Consider the following 26,345-nt stretch of genomic DNA (forward strand, 5'->3'; position numbering starts at 1 on the left):
CTTTTTCTGTGACTGTCCTTCTAGCCATCCCCTCTCCCATAAAGCAAAGATCTGCTCTGTGCTTGCAGAAGTTGCATAGGAAAACCTTTCTTTCAGGGTCACAAGTGAAGCTTGAATACTTCTTAAGTTCCTGAGTTCATATCTATATGCAATTTGGTGTGCTAAAAGCAAAACATCATCTTGTCATTTGACTACTAAGATAGCTTGCCATAGCTGTCAAAAATTTGCTTAAAACTGCATTTTTTTCTTACTCTGCTTTTAAAGGGCATTGCTGATCAACTACATAATTCTGTTTCTACCTTGAAGATTTCGTATCCTGATGTGTCTATGTGGACATAGCTAAGGGGATATTGATGACTCTAGTAGTGAGTGCAATAGCACAGTTGACACAAAAACTGCTTACATGTGTTAAATGGAAATTCAGTCCTGGAAATATCACAGCACAGCCCCTCACGCCCACTCCCTGCCTAGAGGCTGTGAAACAGGCATGACTTTTTTGTGTTTATTTCTAGTTGGCTGATGTTCTTTTAAGAACTAGTGAGACAAAGTGGAATGTTAATCACTTTTAGTTCTACTCAAGTCCAGATTCCATGTGGCCTCATATAACAGACTTCAAGAATAGCCCAGCACCAATCAATAGAACATAGAATGTCAAATAATTTGTTTTGAATTACAAATCTATCAATGTAAAATCATTTCCATTGTGAATATCCTCCATTCATGCTGCATTACTGGTTAAGTAAAACCATGTTGATGTTATGATGGACTTACATTCATATTTTGTTTTTGATATACTGGTATATTTAGGATTTTATCTTTCCATTTTATATGCTGGGTTATCTTGCATCAACAGTGTATATAAAACTGTTTGACTTTCCTGTTATGACAGCTGTACAAAGTCCATGTCTCAGAGCTGTATATCAAAGTGGCAAATAATAATAAAAAACACAGGTCTGTTTTGACACTAATATGGATTTCATGCTTGTTTCATAGCCCCTTGGCCAAACATTCAAAAACATTGTAGTACCCAGTAAATAACAGTCCAGAAGCCAAATTCAGAGGCTGTATCTATTATTTCAGATAAAAATTATGAGGTACAATAATGCACAAACTTTTCTACATTTTGCATTTTATTCTCTATTCTGTATTTTTAGGATTAAAGTACATTGCTCCCCAAATTCAAAATATGACTGAAGGTAAAATAAGAGGCTTCTTTAGAGGTTTTGCTCACATTTAAAACAAAAATATCATTGTTTTACCATCAATCATATTGATTTCATTTCAGCTTCCTATGCCAGGCACCTTTTCCTTCATTGTTGTTAGACTTAAGTTGTTTAAGTCTTAAAAATGACCCTAGTTGCTAGATTATATTATTGCCCCACAGAGGCTCTGAGGGGTTAAATGACATGCTCAAGACTCCAAAATAGTGATAGTGTGCTCAAGATTTGAACCCAGAAATTATGGCTCCAGAGCCCACAGACTTATCAGCATATCATGCTATCTGGTATGTAAGTTATAATGAACTTGAAGGGTTGAGTAAGTTACTAAAATTTATTGATTCTCTACTTTATATTAGGAATAATGACAATCAGCATCAACAGTCTTACTTCTCATAATAGCCGTATTAGTTAGGAACCAACATTTTTTCTTGAAAATGAAAGCTTAACAGATAGGAAATAAAATTACAAAAGTGAACAGGACCTTAGTTACACAGCTGGTAAGGAAGAAAAACTGCATGTAAACTCCCATTTGCTTACACCTGAGCTAGACAGTTCTTTCAGCTTTCATATCACCTCTGGTCTAAAACAAATTCTAACTTTAATAAAGTCATTAACTAAATTTTCTTACCTCTTTTCTCATTTCCATGATCTTTATGTATTGAAAGTACAAGAAACTGAAGGGTTTGGGATGAAACAGAATATACCACTGTGTTTAAACATCTTTGAGCCACATTGAAGTCATTTTAGAGTCATCTTGTGTTAAATTTTTCTTGGAAATTGAGTGGTGTTCTTAATGTTTTGAAAGGCAGCAAATATAACTGCATATTATATCATAAGAATAGACAATTATAAAAAGAGTGTAAGATGAAGTACCTTTACACGAGCTGTAATTGCAGCTGGTAATTAAACTGAAGTGTTTCATTTTCCCAGTCAGCTCATCAGTGACACCAGAAAATAAACAATTTGAATGTGAAATCCTTAGAGGCAAACAATTGTAATTAATTGCATTTTCTAAGGGAAAAAGCATTCCTAAACCCTGTTTGGGGTGACCTCTTGAGTAACATACATAGTGATTTACACTGTGAGCAAGAGTGTGGGGTTCAGAACCAGACCTGGTTTAATTTGAATATTCATGAAGTCTCCAGCATGATTTATACTTAAAATCCATCTCCACTGTCAAATTTATTGTCCCCTAGGTGAAAAAAGAAAGCTTATTTATATTCTGAATAATTCACATTGCGCAATGAGATGATCACCATGGAAAAACTTTACCAGGGTAGAAACACATAAAGTGGGGCTGCTATTCATTTCTTCCTACTTGGAATCTCCTCAACTATCAAGAGTATTTGTTTGGGTTCTTGGAAGCTGAAATGAAAATATTTATGCATAGAGATTTGGGTCCATATCTCATAACCCTATTGTATTAGAATCATAAAATCCTGGCAATCTGGTTTGCCACTATTCATTATAACGGAAAGCAGACTTGGCTTTGTGCACATCTTTTTGACTATTCAGATCACATGGAACAAATTTCTGTGACTTTAACTCTGATTTGTGCTACTTGCTCTGGGACCTGACCTGGAGTGGGCTTTCTTTTATATGATTTCAGATAATTTAATCAAGAGCCCCAGTACTAATTTCTCTTCTCTTTATTTTTACTTGTGATATGAACATGGTCTTTGGACACAGATGGGCATGAGGACAGAGCCAGCCCACTAAATCAGTTAACTTTTGCCAAATAACAAAGAACCCCAAAACTTAGTGACTTAAAACAATAACTGTTTATTTGGCTCATGATTCTGCAGGAAGACAATTTGGGCTAGGCTCTACTAGATGGTTCTTCTGGTCTCAGCCAGGCTCACATATGATCTGAGCTGGGGGCTCACACATGCATTTGCAGGTAACTGCCAGATTGGCTTGGATAGGATGTTTAGGGAGGCTTCACCTGGTATAGCTTATCTCTGCTCCATGTAGTCTTCTGTTTCCTAGCAGGCTAATGTGAACTTTGTCAAGTGGTGTTGTGGTACAGATTCCAAGATCAGTAAGAAAGGACGAGTCCAAAAATGCGTTCACTTTTCAAATCTCTGCTGTTGTCCTATTGGTCTAATAGCCAAGCCCAGAGACAGAGTGAAGGGTACTACCAAAACCTGAGTATACCAAAAGGCATAAACAAATTGGGGACTGTTACTTCAGGAATTGACTATATACATATATAAGAAACTATGGGGTAGTTTCTTAATCCTTCATTCCTAGTTTAGGCATCATCTCATAGGGTAGTTTGGGGGATTAAAATTAAATAATATAAGTAAATTTAATAGGTAAACTGCCTGGCACATGAAAGGTACTTAATAAAGGAAGGATGCTTTTCTCTTTAAGATATCTATATAGTCTCATTTATTAATTATACACAGCAGGTGTTTCAAATATGAGAGCAAACTGTTAGTGACATGTTATACCACTGACCTCTGGAAATATTTAGTATTTAGCTGGAGAGGCTAGTGTCTTCTTCTTCATTAACAATTTCATGTCAATCTTTACTGAAAGCTATGCATTAACTTGGAGGATAAACTTCCGCAAAGAAGTATATTCCTAACATAGTATGTGGATGCAGGCATGTATGTAAAATATATTTCCATAAAAACCAAACATTTATTGAGCCAATTGCTTAGCTCCTCTTTTATTTCTTTGCAACCTAGCAATAAGAGTGAAAACTCGGCCACCACAGCCCATGCATTGCATTGGGGTGGGGGACGGGAGTCATAGCTAGAAGAGGCCATAAAGGTTCAAAGTATTGACCATGGCCATCGAAGTAGCTAAGGTGTTTTAAAGTTAGCTTGACATTGTAAGGAAATAATCAAAAGAGCCCTTAAATTAAACTCAACTTTGGCCTCGTTGTCTTTAAAATCTGGCTCTAGTACTAATGCACGGATGTTCACATCTTTAATTTGGAACTAAGCCACCAACACAATAGAGTAGATGAGCTTCTATAATTTTAAGTGCTCCCATGCTTTTTCCCATTGATCTGTGCATAATAGATCATTCTATTGGCATTCCTACAGCATTCAAATGCAATCTCCGTAATTCAAAACTGGTCAGGAAATACCTCACTAAAGTACCTTGACCTGAAGATCATATAAATGAAAATCTGTTAAAAAAAATCGAAATAGATTACTGTACTTGTCATCTTTAATCTCTGAAATACGCAATTTGTTTATTTCACCAAAACACTTCTCATGCATCTATTAATTTATAGGTTTAATAAAATAGTGCAGAGCCTATCAGGTTTATTTTGGTGTGCAAAGAGATCTTGAATGTATCTCTTGGGTCTTTCAGTACTTATGGAACCACTCTGATCTTTTCTTAATTTTTAAACAAAAAGGAAAAGAACATTTGATCAGCATGGACTGAGGCAAAGAGTTATGTTTATATTTGACAGTACTTTAATATTGACCATTTTGAGAGTAGGGGAGTAAAACAATTTGAAGACTTCTTTGGATCACATATTTATAAGGGACAAGGCAAAAAAACTATTTTCTAAAATATAATACTGCATGTGTCAAGACACCATTTTTGTTAGTCTAATGATAATGTAACATATATTTAAATTTTTATTATTATTATTATTTTAATAGTAATTTCCCCAATACAATTTTTTTCTACTGTACAGCATGGGGACCCAGTTAGACATACATGTACACATTCTATCTTCACACATTGTCATCTCCCTCATAAGTGACTAGACATAGTTCCCAGTGCTACACAGCAGGATCTCACTGCTAATCCATTCGAAAGGCAATAGATTGCACCTATTAGCCCCAAGCTCCCCAACCACCCCACTCCTTTCCCCCCACCCTTGCCAACCACAAGTCTTTTCTGCAAGCCCATGATTTTTGTTTCTGTGGAAAGGTTCATTTGTGCCCTATATTAGATTCCAGATATAAGTGATATCATATGGTATTTGTCTTTCTCTTTCTGACTTACTTCACTCAGGATAAGAGTCTCTAGTTCTATCCATGTTGCTGCAAATGGCATTATTTCATTCCTTTTTATGGCTGAGTAGTATTCCATTGTGTATATATAACACATCTTCCTAATCCAATCATCTGTTGATGGACATTTTGGTTGTTTCCATGTCTTGGCTATTGTGAATAGGGGTGCAATGAACATGTGGTTGCATGGGTCATTTTTAAGGAAAGTTTTGTCTGGATATTTGCCCAAGAGTGGGATTGCTGGGTCATATGGAAGTTCTATGTATAGATTTCTAAGGTATCTCCATGCTGGTCTCCATAGTGGTTGTACCAGCTTACATTCCCAGCAACAGTGCAGGAGGGTTCCCTTTTCTCCACACCCCCTCCAGCATTTGTTATTTGTGGACTTATGAATGATGGCCACTCTGACTGGTTTGAGGTGGTATCTCATGGTAGTTTTGATTTGCATTTCTCTTATAATCAGCAGTGTTGAGCATTCTTTCAAGTGCTTGTTGGCCATCTGTATATCTTCCTTGGAGAAATGTCTAATCAGGTCTTTTGCCCATTTTTCCATTGGGTTGTTGGCTTTTTTGCTGTTGACTTGTATAAGTCGCTTGTATATTCTAGAGATTAGGCCCTTGTCAGTTGCATCATTTGACACTATTTTCTCCCATTCTGTAAGTCGTCTTTTTGTTTTCTTTTTGGTTTCCTTTGCTGTGCAAATCTTGTCAGTTTGATTAGGTCCCCACTGGTTTATTTTTGCTCTTATTTCTGTTGCTTTGGGAGACTGACCTGAGAAAATATTCGTAAGGTTGATGTCAGAGAAAGTTTTGCCTATGTTCTCTTCCAGGAGTTTGATGATGTCTTGTCTTATATTTAAGTCTTTCAGCCATTTTGAGTTTATTTTTGTGCATGGTGTAAGGGTGTGTTCTAATTCCATTGATTTGCACACAGCTGTCCAGCTTTCCCAGCAATTCTTGCTGAAAAGATTCTCTTTTTCCCATTTTATGTTCTTGCCTCCTTCGTCAGAGATTAATTGACCAAAGGTGTCTGGGTTTCTTTCTGGGTTCTCCATTCTGTTCCATTGGTCTGTCTGTCTGTTTTGGTACCAGTACCACACTGTCTTGATGACTGTGGCTTTGTAATATTGCCTGAAGCCTGGGAGAGTTATGCCTCCTGCTTGGTTTTTGTTCCTCAGGATTGCTTTGGCAATTCTGGGTCTTTTGTGGTTCCATATAAGTTTTTGGATTGTTTGTTCTAGTTCTGTGAAAAATGTCATGGGTATTTTGATAGGGATTGCATGAATCTGTAGATTGCTTTCGGTAGGATGGCCACTTTTATAATATTAATTTTTCCAACCCAGGAGCATGGAATATCTTTCCATTTCTTTGAATCTTCTTTAATTTCCTTGATTAATGTTTTGTAGCTCTTGGCATATAAATCCTTTACCTCCTTGATCAGGTGTATTCCGAGGTATTTGATTTTGTGAGGTGCAATTTTAAAAGGTATTGTATTTTTGTATTCCTTTTCTAATATTTCATTGTGAGTATACAGAAATGCAACTAATTTCTGAATGTTAATCTTATATCCTGCTACTTTGCTGAATTTGTTGATCAGTTCAATTAGTTTTTGGGTTGAGTCCTTAGGCCATCATCCCCCTAATTCTAAAACCAGACAAAGATACCACCAAAAAAGAAAACTATAGGCCAATATCTTTGATGAATATAGATGCAAAAATTCTCAACAAAATTTTAGCCATCTGAATCCAATAATATATAAAAAAGATCATACACCACGACCAGGTGGGATTCATCCCAGGTGCACAAGGGTGGTTCAACATATGCAAATCAATTAGTGTCATACACCACATTAACAAAAGAAAAGTCAAAAACCACATGATGATCTCAATAGATGCAGAAAAAGCATTTGACAAAGTCCAACATCCATTCATGATCAAAACTCTTACCAAAGTGGCTATAGTGGGAACATACCTTAACATAATCAAAGCCATTTATGACAAACCCACAACAAATATAATACTCAATGGAGAAGAGCTGAAAGCCTTTGCACTAAAATCTGGAACAAGTCAAGGGTGTCCACTCTCACCACTGTTATTCAACATAGTACTGGAAGTCCTAGCCACAGCAATCAGACAAAGAAAAGAAATAAAAGGCATCCAAATAGGAAGAGAAAAGGTAAAACCGTCACTGTATGCATATAACATGATATATATATATTTTTAAAATTTTATTAATCTATCTCAGTGATTCAGCCTGCTAGAAACCAGATTGGCTCTGTCATCCTAGAGATTTCTGAGTAAAAAGATATAATTTTATTTACATAGTTAAATTAATCACCTCTAACCAGATACAGGATTCCAGGCAATAACTACCTATATTTCTTGCTCCAAACTGATTAAGTCAACTGGATTTTTAGTCTGCTGTGAAAAATGAACAACAGCTGTAAAATCTTTTCAAGGAGTGTAAAAAAAATGTTAACAAGGTGATTACTGACTTGTGAGCACTTATTAAGAAGCAGAGTTTTAAAACAGAACTATTCATAAATTTGCTGAGATCATATCTTAAGATACTACATAAACACCACAAGATTTTATGAGGTGTATCCTATATTAATTTTGTTTTTGATAAATTCAGTCACTATCTCTAAAGCAAAATGATCCTTCTCCAAATAGACAGTTAGTTAATAGCGATCAGTTTAAGGGAAAATGTAGAATGGTAATGATTTACAAGTGTGCATATCTAATCATAGAAGATCAAGTGTACAGAAAATAAAATGGCAGTTACTTTTATTTGCTGATTACAAATCATGATGAAGGCCATTTTGAAAGTAAAATTCAAAACTTAAGTCTCTTTGTGTGGACAGAACATGATCTTTATTATGTTGTCACATTTTGCTTTATAATCTAATTTCTGTTTATGCGCTAAATAGTTTGCTTAAGCAAAAATATTATCTTTAGTTATTAAAAAGGTTAAGATGAGTTCCCATAGTGGCGCAGTGGAAATGAATCCGACTAGGAACCATGAGGTTGCGGGTACGATCCCTGGCCTTACTCAGTGGGTTAAAGATCCGGCATTGCCATGAGCTGTGGTGTAGGTCGCAGACGGAGCTTGGATCCCACATTGCTGTGGCTCTGGTGTAGGCTGACAGCTACAGCTCCAATTAGACCCCTAGCCTAGGAACCTCCATATGCCGTGGGTGCAGCCCTCAAAAGACAAAAAAATTATTTAAATAAATATATAAATAAATAAAAAATAAAAAGTTAAGAATATAAGGATGCCAAGATTCATGCTTTTGGTTGCATTTCAATAATTGTATTCCATTCCATTTTTATAAGTTTTGCCTCCAATGAAGGTTCAACTGAACTAGTATTTATTGATCAATTATTTTGTTTATAGTCACTGTGCTAGGACACAGTGATACAGAGATGAATAAACCATGATCCCTGTCCTCAGAGGAGATGGACATATATACACAGCAACTGGAATATATCACATAAGAGCTACACAAGTGTTATGAATAGGGTTGATCAAAACAGTCGAGGGAGTGATTCTTCTAGGGTGGGAAGAATGGGAGAAGGTGTTGGAGCTGAGAATGTGGGGAACGTTGTACCAGAGGTCCCCAAGGCCAACCCCAGGCTCCATGATTCACTAGGCCAACTCAGAGGACTCAGCATATAGTTGTTTTCATGGCTATGATTTATTAAGGCAAGATGATACAAAACAAAAACAGCAAAGAGTAAAGGTGCATGGGGTGAATCCCAGAGGAAACCAGGCATGAGGTTCCAAGAGTCCTATTGCAGGAGAGTCACATGGGATGCACTTAATTCTTCCAGCAAAGAGTTGTGAAAACACACATGAAATGTCTGTCGGGGAGGTTCATTAGAGATTCAGCACCCAGGGATTTTATTGGGAGCTGGTCCCGTAAGCACACTCTGCCCAGCACATCAAAATGCCAGGCTCCAAGAATGAAAGCAGATGTTCAGCATTAAGCATGTTGTTTGCATAGACTATTTAGACACAGTGAACCACACTTGTCAGGGAATGATAGTAGCTCTCCCAAAATCTAAGTTCTCATAGGCCAGTGGAGAGGTAACCTTATAACCTGGCCCTTGTAAGGATAGCAGTCCCCATTGGATAGGCTAACTCTTTTCTGCAAAGGTGAACAGAATCTGTACAGATAGAGTTGGTAGGGAAATGAATTCAAGCTGAGGCATCATGAAGAATGGGCTCGAAAGTGTGAAAAAGATGACTCAAACCATTTCATTCATTCAATGAGATGTTAAAAAGCCTAAATATTAGTGGAACTATTTGGATTATAAAATCCACATTCTTCAGGCCCTGAGTGGATTCCATAATCCCTGAACAGGCTTCATATTGTAAAGAGGGTTAAAGCAGTAATTGTGTTAATTCAAAAAAAATTGTCTCAATTGTCTACTTCATTCATATGAAGATGTCTTTCTAGTTTGGAATATGGTTCAGTGTTTTATTTTCAGTCTGTACAGTTTCTGACTATCACAAATTTGAAGTTGTATAGTTCAGAGGTCTCTGTTATAGTAGAATGGAGAGTATAATGTTGTCCTTGGCAGGGGATTGTGTATCATTGGAGACGACATTTCAGAATAGAGTACATTTATAAGTGTGATGGACACAAAAATGTCATTTTTATCACTAGTACTTACTACATTGACTATAAACTGTGGAATTGTGCTCTTTCTTTTCCCCAGCCAGATTAAGACATGCCTCAGTGTCTATCAGATCCTGTACTTGTACAGTCTAAAACAGAACCATCCCTCTATTTCATTAAGAGAGAAATGAAAACTGTAAAGCTCATAAATATTTCACTGCAGATTATTATGTATTAGCTGCTCACTGTTGAATTCAGCTGCTGTGAAATGCTGATAGTTCTCTACTGAGGGTTTGAGGACAACCTCTATTTCAATAAATATTATGGCTTGTACTGATTTATGAATTCCATGCATCCACTGACAGACAAGATGGAATACGTTAGCCTTATTAATGCAATTGATGTAATGTACTCAAAGAACTAAGCCTCAATTTTAGAGATTTAGCTGATTAGAGACACTATCACTATAACATGCATGATCCTTGGTGGTATAAGAATATATACCTTGCAAAAAATTGTACAAATTATACCTCTGCTTTACTTTAGAAATATATTGAAAATGTGTATGGGTGTATGTTATCTTTCATTTTGTTAATACTCTTAGGAAATTAAAAATGAATTCAAAAACTTAAAAAAGCATAAAAACAGATGATCCTTTTTAAAAAGAGGATCCTTATCTTTTTATTTTCTTCCCTATTGAAGATAAATTAGGACTCTGAAAGAAATTTATTTGTGTCCTATTGCTGATGTTACAAATTACCACAAACTTAGTAGCTTAAGGCAACACAAATATATTATCCTAGAGTTGTGGAGGTCGGAAGTCCAAAATAAGCTTTATAGGGCTAAAACCAAGATGTGATTGTGGCTGTGTTCCCTTCTAGAGACTCTAAAGGGAAATCCGTTTCCCTGCCTTTTTTAGCTTCTAGGGACTGCCTGCATTCCTTGGCTTGTGACCCTTTTCTCCATCTTCAAAGTCAGCAGCATAGTACCTGCAAATTTCCCTCTCATGCTCTTTTTCTAACCTCCATTTCCATCATCACGTTTTCTACTTTTTTTTTTTTCTGTCTTTTTAGGGCCGCACCCACAGCATATGGAGGTTCCCAGGATAGGGGTCAAATCAGAGCTGTAGCCGCTGGCCTACACCACAGCCACAGCAACACCAGATCCAAGCTGTGTCTGCCACCCACACAATAGCTCACAGCAACATTGGATTTGTTAACCCACTGAGCGAGGCCAGGGATGGAACCTGCGTCCTCCTGGATGCTAGTCAGATTCGTTTCCACCCATCCACGATGGGAACTCCACCCTCATCACACCTTCTTTTCTGACTCTGTCCCTCTTGCCTCCTTCTAAGAGAGATCCTTATGATCAACATTGGGCCCACCAAGAAAATACAGTATTGTTTCCTTATCTCAAGATTCCTAACCTAATCACATTTGCAAATTCCATCTTGCCATGGAAAGTGACATAGTCACAGGTTCTGGAGATTAAGATGTGGACCTCCTTATTTTTTATTTGACAAGGACAGCTTTACCTTCAGAAATCTAGAGGTCATTGGAGTAGGAGTGTACAAATTTCATGAGAACCTAAAGTGCTTTTGGGGAGAGAAAACATTTCAAATCTCCAAGCCAGCCTTTAGCATGCAAATGGATGTGCAAGTGTCTTTACTACACAGGTAAAATAAGATAGACAAAAAAAGATGTGACTGTCTTTGGAGGCCATTGTTCTTTCCATAACAATTCCCATATCTTTATTTTGTATAATCATAGATACTATAAATTTTTCAACTCCAATCAATGGTATTCAACCACATTTTGGCCATTCAGTAAATATTTACTGAGAACCTACTATATATGCCTTGTAATGTTGTAGATGCTGAGGAACAGCAGGTAACCAAATAAAATGCACTCTCTTGCTGAGATTACCTTCTAGAAGGAAAAGATGGATAAATTCATATTTAAATGTTCTGAATATTTGCTACTATTAAGAAAAATAATTCAGGGTTAGACGGGAGAGTGTGATAGTGTATGTATTAAAGGTACTGCTATTTTATCACTGAATGTGGTCAGTGATGACCTCTCTAGAGATGAATAGTGACGCCCAAAAGATATGTCCAAGTCCAAACTCCTGGTGTCTGTGAATGTGACTTTATATGGAAATAGCATCTTAGCAGATGTAATTAGGTTAAGGATCTTTTTTTTTTTAACTTATTTTCTATTGTTATTTCCCCCAACACACTTTTTTTTCCTCACTGTACATCATGGGGACTCAGTTACACATACATGGATACATAATTTTTTCTCCCATTTTCATGCTGCATTGTAAGTATCTAGTCATAGTTCTCAGTGCTACACAGCAGGATCTCATTGTTAATCCATTCCAAAAGCAATAGCTTGCATCTGTTAACCCCAAGGATCTTGAGATCATCCTGGCTTTAGAGTAGACCTGAAATCCAGTGATGAGTGTCCTTACAAGAGACAGGACAAGAGAAGTGCTAACAAGAAGGGCCTTGTGAAGATGGAGGAAGAGATTAGAGCAGAGCCAAACATCTACAAGCCAAGCAGTCACCAAGGATTCCTGGCCCCCACCAGAAGCTAAGAGGTATGGAAAGGATTCTTCCACTAAGCCTCTAGAGGAAACTAACCCTACTGACACCTTGATTCTGGACTTCTGGCGTCCAAACACTATGAGAGAATACATTTTCTCAAGTTATCCATAGGCCCTAACATTTTATTTTGTCTTAGAATACATACAATTTTATTTATTTATTTATTTATTTATACTAATTTTAATTAAAGTATAGCTGATTTACAATGTTGCGCCAATTTCTGTTGTACAACGCAGTGATCCAGTCACACATATGAAACTATCTACCAAAAAGAGAATACATGTATTTTGTTTTAAGCCACACAGTTTGTGATCATTTCTTACAGTAGCCTTAGGAAACTGATACTGGCAACGTTTGATCAGGGACCTATTTGGAATGAGAAAACACACCATGCAGACGTTTGAAGGAAAAGCAATATAGACAGAGTGCACTGAAGTGGGAGGTATTTTGTATTATCCAAATAACAAGGGGGGACAGTGTGACTGGAACTGGGAAAGCAAGGCAAAAGGTCTGTTTGCACATGATTTTAGAACTGTCGCACAGACCAGATCTGGCAGGGAGTACCTTGTGAGCTCTAGGAAGGATTTAAGATATTACTCTGTCTTTACCTTAGTATAACTGTGACCTACTAATATGGAGAATTCAATACTAAATATTTTGACTTTTTTTCTCATGCATGATAGTTTTCAATTGGAAGGAAGTAATCATGAGGATCAGAGGAAGTAATCATGACACAATTCATTCTAATTATAAAACCAGATTGTGTTCCAGTAACTTAACTATCAAATTTCTAAGTAATGTTGGTTTTGATGTGAATTAAGAATATTTATTGGTCCCTCCACCTTCACACATAAGCATTTATTTTCTTTTGTGTCTGCTTGTAGAAAAAATTGGTGTGTTGGGCTCCTTAAGCAGCACTGTTCTGTATACTAGTAGTATCACTGATACACTCTGATACTCACATGAGATGTCCTTGCCCATTGGTGAGAATGGAGGCCACAGATTATAGAATAAGAATCTGACACAAAATCTAAAAAGTTTACTTGCTCAGCAAAGCTGCGCAGTTGGAGTTCCCCTGTGGCTCAGCGGATTAAGGATCCAGCATTGTCACTGCAGTGGCCCAGATTGCACATTTCCTGGCCCAGGAATTTCCACATGCCACAGGCATGTCCAAAAAGAAAAAAAAAAAACTGCAAACATGTATAATGAATGAATTTGTTTCAACTGCCCTGCTGGTCCCTGCTCACTCTGACTATAGAAAGCCATAAAACACTATGAAGTGGTGCAGAAGAAAAAGACTCAGAAAATAATGAATAGTTTATTAAAAATTTCAACATGCATTAAATAGTTGCTAGAACTGTGGTAGAAATAAGAACATTGTAATGGTGTAGGAAACTCTATTTCTAGCCAAATGTCTCTATGTTAAGAAATAAAGGTCAAGTCTTAGAAAATGCAAGATAATATTCTAATGGCTTTGAAACTATAATTGTTAGGATCATCTCAAGGAAATTAGTAGTGCACAGAAACATAATCAATGTGAGTTTGTTAAGACATGCTTTATTCCTTTAACATTTGTCCCTCCCTCTACTATGTAAACTTAAATATCTGCATTTTATATCCATCAGTGAAAGTAAAATTTACCATCCTCCAACTTCTGTCCCTATATGTGTGTGTATACTTTGTGTGTGTGTGTGTGTGTGTGTGTGCAGGCGCAAGTGTGTGTAGTGAATCCTATGGGCAGGAAAAAGAACAAAAGATGCATGTAAGAATTTATCTGCTCATTTTCTCATGCGTCTTCATTTTGTTTTTATCTGATATTAAAATGTTCTGTATGACAAAAGAAAACTTCATTTGTGGGAAATTAAACATCAAAAGGGAACTGAATCTTGATTTTAGAATCTTAACTGTTACTTAAAATATATTTTACACCCTTTTCAAGGGAACACCTGCTAAGTTCATTTGATTCCAATTTAGAAATCTCTCTAATATTTAAAGTAGATAAGGAAAATCCAGAAATGTGAGCTTGAGCAGAGGAATGATGAGAGGTCCTTGGAATCAACAAGTTTGAAATATGCTTAACAAAAAACATTGCCTTAATAAAGGCTATTGTAATACAGAAGGAATCTATCCATAGCCCACTAAATTATCCTCAGAGAGGTGGTCACCATCTAGTGGTACAGCAAGTCAGAGTGTCAGGATTAGCATTAGAAGGCCAGTATTCTAGTTCTGCTTTTATTATTAGTGAGATGACTAACCTCATGCAGGTCACTTAACCTTCCTGTAATTTAGATCCCTTAAATATAAACTGAGTTGCATGAAATTAAGAAAAAAACACATTTAGGCTCTATAAAATATGGAAAATGGTTCATTTTAAAACATCACCAATGTTATGAAAACCATATATCTAAATACTCACAAATTATCTAAGTATAACTTATTCATATAGATGGCATATATGGACTCCATCTGCTACTTATGTGCCATTTTGAATGTGAAAGGGTCAGCCAGCATTGTACTTTCTGTCACTGAGGAAAGTTAAATACCTTGAAGGAAAATATAAATCAGTCTTTCCAATTATAATTTCATATCTAAATCTGCCTTACCTTTGGTTTGACATAGTTAAGATTTTTATCCTATGCACAAAAATAACCTTATATCGACATTTTAGTTACTTCTCCCATGCTTCTTCACTGTTTATAGTTTAATATACAAATAAAATGTTTTAGCAAAATTATTGCCACATTTATGTTTTGAAATTTTATTGTACAAATGTGATCCATTCTGCTCATTCTTTTCAAACACTACATATTTTTATTTAAAATAATCTCATATAATGAAAAGAAAGGAATATGCATGTTCCTACCCAGTAGATATCATAGAAGAATTCACACTATCATGAATGATCAGAAATATGTTTCATTTAAAAAATATGAAACAAGAAGTCACAAATTTTCACAACTAACAGCAGCCCAGACTCTTGCAGGAGAATGTACACCTATACCAGGTAGGATTTAAGATTATCAACACATGTTATCATAAATGCAAAAGAAAATAGTTGCCTCAGCATCCTAATTTATAAGATATGTGTAGACTATTTTTCCTGCACTTTGGGCTATCTCCAGTTTAATTATTTTTTGTCATAACTTTTCATTGGACCTAATATATGTTACCAACTCCTTCCTAATCTTCTATGGCTATAACATGCTAAAATCAAAATTCACCACATAATGAGTTCAAGCTTTTTTTTTCTTTTCTCTAATTGAGCAAGAGTGTATTATTTAATTCCGAAAAGGATAGCCCTTTTGATATATGTAAAGACCTGCTTATCTCAGGGATTTCAAATAGTGGCATATAAGATTTAGTTGATACAGACTTTATATATATAAAAGGCCAAAGCAACTAGATTGTTATGTTTTTGTTTGTATTTAATATTAATGTTAATTTTCTTTCTTTTTTTTTTTTTTTTTTTTTGTCTTTTTGCTATTTGTTGGGCCGCTCTCGCGGCATATGGAGGTTCCCAGGCTAGGGGTCGAATCGGAGCTGTAGCCACCGGCCTACGCCAGAGCCACAGCAACGCGGGATCCGAGCCGCATCTGCAACCTACACCACAGCTCACGGCAAGGCCGGATCCTTAACCCACTGAGCAAGGGCAGGGATCGAACCCGCAACCTCATGGTTCCTAGTCGGATTCGTTAACCACTGTGCCACGACAGGAACTCCTTAATTTTCTTTTTGATACTTCAGCAATTTTTTTTGTTGTTATAATTTTTTTTTTCAAAATAAAATACATATATTTAAACATAGTCGCATTCACACAGATTATTATATCATGGATCTTAAGAAACAGATTATGTGACCCCTCTGGAGAAGTAGAATGGAAAATATGCTGAGACAAATAGGAAATTTATTCCATACTTTATCCCATTTTGTATGGCTCTCCTCTTTACTATTTAGTATTATCTATTACATTTCAATTTTTCTTTAAGAATTAGCATTATATTAAAATTGTGTGTATTATGCAACTAAAATTTATAAAGAAGAAAGCCTTATATACCGTTAAATATTTTACATAGCATAATAAAAAGAATAACTAAACTGGTAAGAATAACAAAAATAATACACCCTCTGAAAATAAGTAAAATATAAAATGCATAAATTGCTTAAAAAACAGCGTAACTATATAAATATGTCCTCAAAATTTGTTACATCTTATTGACTCTTCAATAAAGGCATTACTCCATTCTAGGTGATGTGATAAACAAGACATTATAGACTTTACATTGTACCATGGAGAGAAATGGTTATTAATAATACAATTGTAGAACTATATTATTTAATTGTACAGTAGCATTATTTAATTATAATTATCATAAATTCTTTGATGGAGAGGAAATCAGAATCAGTTCTAGGAAGACTTCAGCATTCCAAGAATGATGTCAAATGACCCCTTTCATGGTGGATTATGCACTTATTTACTATGAGATATACTTCTCCAGAGATTCCTTGTTTGTGATCAATTGTAGATTTTTGGTTTGCAGTTATTCTTAAGTTTTGATATAAGAGTCTATATGTATGTGAGATTATTTTAAGTTGTTGGTCTCTTAATTGCAAGTGCATCTCCAGTGTCCTGCATTTGTACCCACCTCTTCTCATGATTTCTGATTTTGGTGGTATAGTTGTGCATGGATGATTTCGTATCTTTACTGTATATATATACCTTTACTGGTGAGCCTTGTCATTTGTGGAATTTTTGTTTCCTGTTGCTGTCTTTTCTTTTCTGCCTAGAGAAGCTCCGTTAGTATTTGTTGTAAGGCTGGTTGAGTGTTGCTGAATTCTCTCAACTTTTGCTTATCTGTGAAGGTTTTGCTTTCTCTTTCAAATCTGAACGAGAGCCTTGCTGGGTCAAGTAATCTTGGTTGGAGGTTTTTTCCTTTCATCGCATTAAGTATATCATGCCACTTCCTTCTGGCCTGCAGAGTTTCTGCTGAAAAAAAAGTATTCCTCCTTTGGTTTATTTTATATGGTACTCGTTGTGCTTCCTGGATTTGAGTGAGTGGTTCCTTTCCCATGTTAGGGAAGTTTTTGGCTATTATCTCTTGGAATATTTTTTCTGTCCCCTTCTCTCTCTCTTCTCCTTCTGGCAGCCCTATAATACAGATATTGTTCTGTTTCACGTTGTCCCAGAGTTCCCAGAGACTCTCTTCATTTATTTTCAATCTTTTTTCTCTTTTCTGTTCTGCATCCGTAATTTCCACTACTCTGTCCTCCACCTCGCTTATTCGTTCTTCTGCCTCCTGTATTCTGCCGTTAGCTGCCTCTAGTGAGTTTTTTATTTCAGTTGTTGTATTTTGCATCTCTTCTTGTTTAAGTTTTACATCTTGTATCTCTTTGCTCATTGTTTCCTATAAGTTATCCATCTTTGCCTCCAGTTTATTTCCAATGTCTTGCATCATCTTCAGCATCAACAGTCTAAAGTCTTTTTCCTGGAGGCTGAGAATCTCCTCATTGCTTAGCTGATTTTCTGGGCTTTTTTCCTTTCTCCCTCATCTGAGTTATAGTTCTCTGTCTTTTCATTTTTATAGGTTCTTGGTGTGGTGACCTTTTTCCAGATAATACAGTTGTAGCCTCTCTCACTTCTGGTGTCTGCCCCCCTTGTGGCTGAAGTGGGTATGGGGGCTTGCTGTAGGCTTCCTAGTGGGAGAGACTGATGACTTCCCACTGGTAGGTGGAGCTGATTCTTATCCCTCTGGTTGGTGGGGCTTAGCCTCTGGATGCGATTAGAGGCAACTGTGTGCCTGAGGGGTCTTTAGGTGGCCTGTTTACTGAGGGATGGGACTGTGATCCCACCTGGATTGTTGTTTGCCCTAGGGCTTCTCAGCACTGACTGACAGGTTGGGCCAGATTTTCCCAAAATGGCCACCTCCAGAGAAAGCATGCTGCTGAATATTCCCAAGAGCTTTGCCTTCAGTGTCCTTCCCTCACAACAAGCCACATTCACCCCTGTTTTCTCAGGATGTCCTCCAAGAACTGAAGTCAGGTTTGACCCAGATTCCTATGGAGACTTTGCTGTGCCCTGGGACCCAGCACACGTGAAAGTCCATGTGTGTCTTTTAAGAATGGGGTCTCTATTTCCCCCAGTCCCATGGAGCTCTTGTGTACAAGCCCCACTGGCCTTCATTGCCAGATGCTCCAGGGGCTCGTTCTCCCAGTGCCAGATCCCCGTACATGAGGGTTTGATGTGGGGCTCAGAACTCTCACTCCTGCAGGTGAGTCTCTCTGAACCAGTTAGTTTCCAGGCTGTGGAGCTTCCCACCTGGGAGGTATGGGGTTGTTTATATCATGTAATCACCCCTCCTATCTCTTGATGTGTCCTGCTCTTTTTCTTCTGGAGTAGGGTATCTTTTTTAAGGTTTACAGTCCATTTGGGTGGGGATTGCTCAGCTTTTAGTTGTGAATTTTGTTGTTTTTAGGAGAGAAGTTGAGCTCCAGTCCTTCTATTCTGCCATCTTAATCCTCTCTCCTGATACTTTAGCAATTTTTTTTTTCAAAAGGAAGCAATAAAGTTTAAAAAAAGTTTGGACAGGATGTAGACTGAACCAATGTCAAGAGAGCCATGCTCTGGTCAGGATGAAGGCACTGACTTATCGTGTACCTCTAGTTTCCCTGCCTTTAAAATAAGAACAGCAAAACTTGCTTCTATCATCGTCATGGGGGTAATTGCAAGGAAAAAATAAGGTAACTGCTAGGAAAATCTCTTATTTTTTAAGAAGTACAGTGTGGTCTTTTTGGCCATTTTATGAAATTCTTACTCCTGTTTTAATTTATATTAAACTTTAAAAAATATAAATGAATATTACTAGTCTGCCTTGAGGCCTGTCTCTGATACCAGAAACTTGAAGGATAGTCCCAATTACACAATCTGTATGTCCTGAGATGGAGTATGAGACACGATTAAAAAATATAAATGAATATTACTAGTCTGCCTTGAGGCCTGTCTCTGATACCAGAAACTTGAAGGATAGTCCCAATTACACAATCTGTATGTCCTGAGATGGAGTATGAGACACGATTTCTTTTAGGTGCTGGGATACCTGATGACTAAGACAAAACAGTCCCCCTGGAAGTTTGTATTCCATGGAGTAGAAAGACTCTATATAAATAAATGAATATTCTCTCAGGTGTTGATAAGTACTCTGGAGAGAAGAATGCTGGATATTGAATAGGAAATGTTAGGGGAAAGGATACTTTCACACAGAGTGGTAACATAAGACCTTTCTGAAATGGTGACACATGGGTTGAGACCTGAATATGGTGAGAACAGCTGCACCATCCAAAGATCTTAGAGATGAACATTCCATGCAGAGGAACAAAGGGGTCTAAGACTCCTGAGGCCTTCAGGAGCATGGAAATATGGAGGAATTGAGGCTTACTGGACTGGACAGAAGCGAAGCGGGTAAAGATCAGGCTGAAGAGGCAGCCAGGGGCCAGATCAAACAAGGCTTTGCAAGCCAGGACAAGAGGTTGGCATTTTATTCTTAGTACAAAGGGAAGCCATTGGGGAAAATATGCAGATTGTTAAAACAAATTTCCTCAATATGACAGAATTGGGTGTTTACTCAGCATATTACCCAGAAAACTTCACCCCAATTCTTCTACAGATTTATCTGTCTCTCTCCCACCAAGAGTGAAACTGTTCCAATGCCTTCCCCTTAAACACCTTCCTCTTCAGCACTGGCACACCTTGCTCTCAGCCCCCCTTGCTGAGTGTAGTCCCTTGGGACTATAGTTTCTCTTCTCCACTCATCTTCTTCCAGGGAGAAGCCTCACACTTTTCAAAATAAGAAAAATTCTGGTGAGTAAAATTCTTCCACTCTGTATACTCTCTACCTCCTTGAGCCTTTGCAGTCATTTGCTAAGGGATACAGTGTTTATTTATGGATCCAGGAGGACTTCCTATTTCTCACCTCATGGCCCCATCCTTTAAATTCTACTCAAGGGCCTTTGGAGATGCTCTTGGGTTAGGAATGGCCATGTGTTTCAGAGTTCAGTCCATCAGTTCTGGGACCTAGCACATAAAGAGCTGTCTGTGCCAAATCTCTTGGGTTTAATGAGGACCCCTCCAATCCTCTCCAAGGAACAAGATGCAATTACTGGATGAAAGGACTCACAGTATAAGACTGCCACCAGTGAGTTGATGTGGACCATCCTCTCCCTTGCTAAAGTCCACAAGGTGGCCTGGGATAGGTGGCACCCATGGAGGCCAGCGCAAGAATACAGTTACCTTCCAGAGGGAATCCCCCATTACTGCTTGTGGGGGCCATGCTGATATGGGTTCTCTGGCTTCAAGCAGCTGGATCGCAGCTGTATCCCTACAGAGTTTTCAATTGGCTCTGCAGCCCCTTTCTCAGACTTGAGCAGCTTTGCAGACAGTGAGAATATAGCCTGTGTTTGTTCTTTGTTTTTGTTTGTTTGTTTGTTTTGCTATTTAGGGCAACATCTGTGGAACATGGAAGTTCCCAGGCTAGGGGCAGAATCGGAGCTGCAGCTGCAGCCTATACCATAGCCACAGCTATGCAGAATCAGAGCCACATCTGTGACCCATACCACAGCTCACAGCAATGCTGGATCCTTAACCCACTGAGCAAGGCCAGGGATTGAACTCACATCCTCATGGGTACTAGGCGCGTTCATTACCACTGAGCCACGATGGGAACTCCTAGCCCATGTTCTTTCATCCAATGAAGCCTAAGATTATTCAATAATATTTGACTGTTAATTGTTCCCATAATAACTTAATCTGGAACTCCTAGCCTTCCAGACTTGGTGTACTGTAACATCCGGGATAGCCCTTCAGGAGCATTCTTCCAATTCTTTACATGCAGAACAGAACTTCCCCTTCTTTGCCTTCTCTCTGAGGTACGGTTAGGAATTTGACATCTGAGTCCCAATATCTAGTAACATCATTATGCTATCCTGCTTTAAGTCAATAAGAAAATGTGCCACCGAAGTTGTGTTTTTATTACTTTCTTGTGAGGAAGCAGGAAGGTTGCCTAAAGAAAAATTCTGAATGATCTTTCACATAGGCATTTCTCAGTAATTCTAACTTTAAAATCAACTTGACCCATATTTCTATATATCTCTAGTTGTGTTTTCAAAAGCATCAGGGTTCCTGTCTGAAATATCAGGCACCTTTATATCCTGAGTCTATGAGGTAAGTCAGTCATAATGAAAATGCACAATTAGCTTAGCTTTTTATCTAAGCCGTTGCTGGATACCTTTTGCTGATCCTGAACAAGTAGTCTTAAATTTCTCCTGATTATATAGCACTGCCCCAAAAGTCCTATTAATGCACCCACAGAAACAAAAAGCCATATAGAGTTCCCTTGTGGCACAGCAGGTTAAGGATCCAATGTTGTCACACAGTGGCTTGTTCACTGCTGTGTCACAGGTTCATTCCCTAGCATGGCAACTTCCACATGCCATGGGTGTAGCCAAAAGATAAAAACAAAAACAAAACACCATAATTTCAATTCCAGAAAACCACTGAAATAATGTAGATTCCTGAAAGAAATTCTGTGGAAGATTTTCTTTGTTTGTTTTACTCTTTTAGTATTTTGCTATGTATTAAATTTCATAAATATACAAATAAGTAGGGTTTTTCTTTTGTTTGTTTTGTTTTGTTTTTGGCCACACTTGAGGCATGCAGAAGATCCCCGGACCAGGGATTGAACCTGAGTCACCCAGTGACAGTGCCAAATCCTTAACTGCTAGGCCACCAAGAAGTTCCGTAAGGAGGATTTTAATCAATCCACCATGGTGAAATTATCTTAAGAATCCTTCTTTAGGGAGTTCTCTTGTGGTACAGTAGGTTAAGGATCCCACTTTTTCACTGTTGCAGCTCTAATCACTGCTGTGATATAGGTTCAATCACTCGCCTGGGAACTTCCACATGCCATGGGCACAGCCAAAAAACAACAACAACAAAAGAATCATTCTTTAGATATTTATGACTTCCTCCAAAGTTCCATGTTCAAAGCAGTCACTCAGATTTTTTGCCTTCTCTGTCATCTATACTCCTCTGAGCTTACCTCCATTGTCTTTGCACAGTTCTGCTTAGCCATGCCTTGATTTGCACCTAGGTCACCCTCTGACATACAACTACCCATGGGAACTGTGGGCCCTTTTCTGTTCTGATTGCTTCTCTTGTGAGCCGTCTCCTTTTCCCTCTTTCCACCCACACCTCCACAATTCTGGTAAAGAAAAAAATAAAATAATAATAAAATATGAAGCCTGTCTCGGCTTTAGCTTATTGCTAGAAAATGGTTCAGTTTAATTCAGCAAAGATGTACATACTGACTACTCAATATTATGGACTGAAATAATCAGAATTACAAGTTATTCTTAAAACATGGTTAAGTTCTTAAAGTATTTTAGCATGAGATGTCTGCTTCAATTCAAACTCACACAGAGGCTGCTCTTGAGAAATTTCCCACAGGCCCAGGGGCCACTTCTCAGATTTAAAGCAATGAAAACGTAAATGAATCTGCTCACTTAGGGGTGACCAAGCTATGGAGAAGTGATGAATGCCAAGCCAAGTTGCCAGACACTGATTTATAAACCACAGTGCTGATTCATTAAATGAAATGGGAGATGAATCTAGTAAGATAACTGGCATCAATCATTTGAACAGGGCACACTCCCTCTTAATGAATAAGCCCATTGAAAGAGACTAAATTGCAGATCAGAAGCCTTCTTGATACAGGAAATTAGAAGAGAAAGGAATGTTAAGGGGCATTCCTTTCAACTCAAGTTGCTCAGTTTGTTCCTCCCCACTCTGAGGTTCTTAGAGTCTGAGAGTCTGGTGGCTGACACTGCCAGTTCTGACCTTTCAGCTGACTTTTATCCCTTCTCTGTTCAGATTACCACCCTTGTCTTGAGACAATAAAGCCCCAACATTGCTAGAGAGATTTAGATCAGAATTTATTTTGCATTCATGATATTGTCTCCTCTGTTTTTAGGAGATAAACTAGAGAATTCAGTAAAGATATTTGGGAAGCACCTCTAAAGTCATCAGCTACCTTTTATATAAACCATTTTTATAGTGAGTTATCTCAACAAGTGAACAGCCATGTCTTTTTCAGATTAATGCTTATTAGCTTTAATTTTCAAGAGGTGAAAGTTTTCCCCATTCAATTTAGCAACTACTAACTAAGCTCCTCAAGAGCAAGAAAACTCTCCAGAGGAAACAGAAATGAGCAAAACAATCCTCTACAGAAACTTACAAAAAGGTTCAAGCAACAACAGGCAGAAATAATTATGGTACAGAATTAAGAAATCTTGTGAGACAGTCTTCCAGAAAATGAGGCCATCACACATCTGAGCATGAGAATGGGGTGACTTTTGAGCTGGAACTTCTAGAGCATATGGGGTTTTACCAAGAGGAATGGAGAGGAGAAGGGATTTTGGTAAGCTCCGTTCTAGAGTGAGACTAGCCCCAGGAACATGCAGAGAAAAATGATGGCATGGACCCTATTTGAAGACTGCAAGGAGTACATGTGAAAGACCTGACCTGCCAATTCTATTATGGATTTTAAAAATCTAAAAAAACAACAAACAAAAAACACCTGCAATAAGAGCTCCCTGGAAGCCTAGTGGTTAGGGATCTGGTGTTGTCACTGCTGTGGTGGAGGTTCGATCCCTGGCCTGGGAACTTGTGGACATGCTGCAGGTGTGGCCAAAATAAATACCTGAAGTTGAAAAGCCAGGACAATTAAAAGGCAACTATAATAGAAAAAATAAAAATCATTATAAAAAAGTTAATTATTAAGGCAATAGCATAACAGTTAATGATTAAATATGTTAGAAGCAACTCGATTATAACCAGTCATCAAATGCTGATCCACATTTAACTGTTTGTTTCTCAAAGTCTGTTCTTAGTAAAAGGAAACATGCAAAATTAACATGAGCCTTTTAATTTCTAAACGTGTGGCAATCCCGTTCACTTCTGGAGTGCCTGGTTAAATGTCATATACCATTATGAGTTTTCATTCTGAGATGCTATCTTTTTGGTATTTTAGTGGCTGAGAAATCAATAGTTAATCAGAAGATAGTTGGAACTACTAAATGACAAGATTGTTTTTAATTCATTATTTTTAACTAATTTAAAATGAATAACTTATTTTCTTCTCATCTGTGTCATGTAAACTATGGAACAGAATCTCATTATATCTAACTTATACCTTTTTTCTGAGGCTTCTCTCATCCTCCTTCTGAATTTTTGAGATATAAAAAACTGACTTTCTGCCTTTACATAAATTGCTCCTGAAGTGTTTCTATAGTTAGTGACAGCCGTCTTCCACTTACTTCCAGGAGAAAGACTCTCTTCACACACTGTTCAGGTTCTTTCACTGGCTTGAACAGCTTACAACAGGGAAAAGATTGTAACATTATCAAAGACTTTCTTGAGGCTTTTACTTCATGCTTTGAGTCACACATACTGCTACCTAAGTGCTGAGGGCCGCCACAGAGATGAGCAGACCTGAGTGAATTTATTACCTCATGGAGATTTGGGTTTTCTAAAATAAAGCAGGAAGGTTTTTGACAAAGTAGGAGCCATTTTAGGAATAAATGTTTCATATGCTATGTATTTTTTTTTATTTTAATTCTTGGTTCAGCTCAAAGTGCAGAAATATTAGAAGAATGTTATTCCACCTGGTCATTAGAATTGGCAAGCCACCCAAGGGCAGGATTGTTGGCTGACCAGGTTCTAAAATCAGATGGCCTCACTTGAATCCCAGATTCTCACCCTCACTAACTGTGACTTTGAGTCAGTGACTGACTTCTCTACCATTAGATTAATTTTCTCGCTTATCTAATGGAAATATACTTTCATGGCATTAAATAGTAATGATCAAAATAATGCTATGCATAAAACATTAGCAGATTGTCTGGCACAGAGTAACCAAGCAATAAATGTCAGTAACTTTTTTTAAGAATGAAAGATACTGTTTCTTTATAGCACCTATTTATTTTGTGTGGGTGATTGTATACCTCTTTTATTAAAAAATGTCTTTGTAGACTATAGGACACCCATGGCCATTTCACAAATACAATCTAAATATGCCCTTCACTATGTACAGTGGAGAAATACAAAGAGGAACTTGGGAACTGGTAGCCAGACTGTTGAGTCATGAAGATAGTATTGGTACAAGGATTTCCATCTAGCAAATTTCTCTCTGTGAGAAATGTGTCCTTTCATGTAAATGTACAAAGAGATTCGTTACCCATTAATTTTTTTAATGGTAATCTTTTTAAAATTAATTCAATGAATTTTATTATATACATAGCATAATTTTACCCATTAAGTTTTTAATGGGACAAACACTAAGTGTCTACTGGAATTCACTTACCAAAGTATAGATAGTATGTTCATGTATGTATACACCCACAAGTACAACACCTACATGTACGCTCATATATACATGGGATGGGAGAGAGATTGGTTGATTAATTCTTATATCTTTAAATACATATTTAAATATACTTGAAAGTTCTTGAAAGTTATCTTTTATTTATTTATCTTAAAAGTTATCACCACATGGAGTTCCCTGGTGACCTAGAGGGTTAAGGATCCAGTGTCACTGCTGTGATTTGAATCACTGATGTGGCATGGGTTCAGTCCCTGGTACAAGAACTTTCATATGCCACAGGTATGGCTAAAAAAAAAAGTTATCACCACAAAAAAGTGGTGACTATGTGAAGGGATGGAGATGTTAACTAATGTTATATTGCTGATCATTTTACATTATATACATGTATCAAATTATCATATTGGACACCTTGAACTTATACAATGTTATATGTCAATAACAAGAAAGCTGGAAAAACAAAAGTTATATATATATA

General features: G+C 37.3%; 1 protein-coding gene across 2 annotated transcripts in view; it reads left to right on the forward strand.

Moving 5' to 3' along the window:
- IL1RAPL1 (interleukin 1 receptor accessory protein like 1) overlaps positions 1 to 26,345 on the forward strand; it is a 1,404,779-nt gene that overhangs the window by 1,266,440 nt on the left and 111,994 nt on the right. The window lies entirely within an intron of this gene.

Source organism: Sus scrofa, chromosome X, assembly GCF_054392235.1.
Source record: "Sus scrofa isolate SSC_HxYL_T2T_F1_AM1 chromosome X, Sscrofa_HxYL_maternal_Yorkshire_Landrace_v2.0, whole genome shotgun sequence".
Taxonomy (NCBI): Eukaryota; Metazoa; Chordata; class Mammalia; order Artiodactyla; family Suidae; genus Sus; species Sus scrofa.